We start from the raw sequence: 3,166 nt of genomic DNA, 5'->3' as shown, positions 1-3,166 counted from the left end.
ACGCAAATAATATATGATTACTTCATCTTTTAAAAGGTTTACTTCAATAAGGAGCTACTTTTTTTTGTCTCTAGCACTGAAGTTTAGTAACCTTTTCCGTACACTCTACACAGCCTTTCTGGTAGTTTTAAGGGAGTCGGTGCTCTTCAGTTATAAGTCAAGAAAGGCGTTAGTTCAATTGTTAAGTATCAATGCGTACCACCTTAACATTGTTGATTTGTTTACAATGGATTATTCTGCCTAGTACAATACTTCTCTTTGCTATGGTTTTAGAATATTTTTATGCAATGGAACTTTATTCTGTGGTAGTATGTTTCTATCGTATATGTGCACTTGTCTGAAACAATTATAGAACTATTTTTAAATAAATTATTTTATATACTATATATATATATATATATATATATATATATATATATATATATATATATATATATATATATATATATATTAGTGTGTGTGTGTGTCTTTGTGTATATGTATATATATATATATATATATATATATATATATATATATATATATATATATATATATATATATATATATATATATATATATATATATATATATATATATATATATATATATATATATATATATATATATATGTGTGTGTGTGTGTGTGTGTGTGTGTGTGTGTGTGTGTGTGTGTGTGTGTGTGTGTGTGTGTGTGTGTATGTTAAAAGAATTCCAACGTCTGAACACTTTCCTAAGTACTATAATCACTGTTCATTTTCCTTTATTTACCCCAAAAGGAATTACCCCTTCGGTTTTATCTAAAACGCAGAAATTCGTCGAACCCTGAAATGCTACGAAGAATAAAATGCCCGGTGGGAGGTGTGGGGATCAATCCCCACCTTTATCTTCTCACGTTCAGCTAGGATTTTGGAAGAAGGATTTTGATCTCCAAAGGAAAAATCTACTGCCTTGCTTCGGATGAAGGATTAAATGCCGAGGGATTTATAATATTTCATGCAATAGGGCAATTCGAAATGCAGGAAGTAACTGATGAGAACTAGTCATGTCTCTTTCTGTTTCATCATACTTGTAATCATTCGAAAGTAGAACATTTTCCATTCATAACCTGCAAAAAGCTGGATGAGACGAGGTGTCTTGAAAATTGTCAAAATAGGACTAACCAAGGAACATATTGTATGCACCAGATTCTATGAGAAATTTGTCAGCTTCATATCATCAGCCAGAGGTTGAAATTTGTCACCGATGATTGAAAAATATTAACAAGTTGTCAAAAGTTGGACACGCTCCGATCATCAAGAACTGAAAAACAATGCTAACAATTCCAACAGCGCTGCCAACTATGAAAAATTAATTTAACAAAAATATCATAAATCCTTTGCAGAAGGATGAGCTTTATCTAAAAAATGGCCGTTGAATAGCATTTAAATAAAGATATTCAGACTTGATGAAAAATCACTCAAACACATTACAGAACAATAGAAATGTTTGCTGCCATTGTGCACTTTTGAAGTTACGTTCAAGAATTATGTCCTTTCGTTATATTTCTCTTTTACTGCAGAGATAAAGGTACTAAAATAAATGGTGTCTTCATCGCCGATGTTTGGCTTTTGTAATGAAGTTCGATTTGGTATACTCTACAGGAAGGCTGGAATGTTATTATTTTGATATACCAGTAGCTAGGAAAATTTATTGAATCATGGATGTAAAAAGTTTAGAAAAATCTCTGAGTAATTTCCATTGTCATTTTTCTTTGTTTGTCATGTCAAGAATTGTTGTTTTTTTTCCTAGCTGGGTGCATAATTTTCATATCTTTATAAGTAGCAGAGGAGGACATTGCAATCTCAGAAATAAATAACCTTTTTGAGCTGGAAATTTTGCCTGCTTCTCTGACGGTAAAAAGTGTTAAAATTTAAGGACGAATTCTTAGAAAACTTTTGACGATTTTCAGGACAATGAGAAGCTTTGGAAAACAAGTTCTCAATTACATTTGTCGCGCTTTGTCCAAATTTCTGGCAGCTGAGGAACTGTATTGAATGGTACCGTACGGCATTTGCAACACTTAATGGGTTTAGCTCATCCTTGCACATTCCAATCCTTTCTATTTATTGGTTATCATTTTTGTATGTAATGTTTCATCCAAATGGTTTTAGGTTTCAGTGTGGTGACCGTTTTGTAGTCACTTTCAGCTTCTCTTAGCCACGGGTTCTTATCTTTTGTAGTATTCTGTAATGTTCGCCTCTCTCTATGTCTAGTCTGAGTAATAGCAATCTTGATCTCTGTAGTTTTATTTTCTGTTTATTTTTGATCATCTGAAAGATTATTTCCTTTCTTTTCTCTTATTTGCAGATTGCAACTTGTTTCTATCGGAAAATTTCATGAGCTAATGACCCTTTCGCATAATTCGTTTATTCTATTGGATTTCCACAAATCATTGAACTAATATTTTCCTTCTGCTCATCAGCTTTGCTACGGTGTCACTATATTTCAAAACCTTTTACTGTAGTTTCAGCTTGTCTGCATGATGTTTCCTCTTTTTTTTTTACTCGTGGATTCCATTTTTCAATTACTTTTATGAGACTTTTATAGCACACTTGTCTCGCATCGTGTTGACAATCTTAGTCATCACTCTTGTCGTCGTCACCTGAAATACAATTTTAGCCGCTTCGTCTGAAACTCATAATGGTACAGGATTTGTCACCTTCACAATATACACTCTCCATTTTTATAGGTTTCCTTACTATCATCATATTAGTTTTCTGTGTTTTCGTTTTCCCTTTCTGTTTAATTATTCTTCTTTTTTTTTTATTATCATTTACCGAACATGAGGTCGGTAATCTGTTCTTGGGTTTCCTTGCTTCCCGGAACTCATTATCATTACACAAAGTTTAAAACAGCTCTCGCTTGAGGGACCAGTTAAGAGCTTTTATTGAAACTGCCCATTGTTTATCATATCCTTGTAAATAATATGTGAATTTTCAAATACAATAGAAAGCCATAGCAATGCATTTTTATTCCAAAGGTTGTATTGTATGAAAAGATATTACGTCATTAAGATTTAGCCAATAAGATTTTTATTTTGCAAATACGTAGCAACAATTATCGCATTGTTATAGTGACTCTTCATTCTTACGGTAAATATTCAAGGAAAAATGATCTAACTCCCTTTCTAAATGCAATATCACCT

The sequence above is a fragment of the Macrobrachium rosenbergii genome, chromosome 24, assembly GCF_040412425.1.
Source record: "Macrobrachium rosenbergii isolate ZJJX-2024 chromosome 24, ASM4041242v1, whole genome shotgun sequence".
Taxonomy (NCBI): Eukaryota; Metazoa; Arthropoda; class Malacostraca; order Decapoda; family Palaemonidae; genus Macrobrachium; species Macrobrachium rosenbergii.
The sequence above is the reverse complement of the archived record's forward strand: the minus strand, read 5'-3'. Positions refer to the sequence as shown.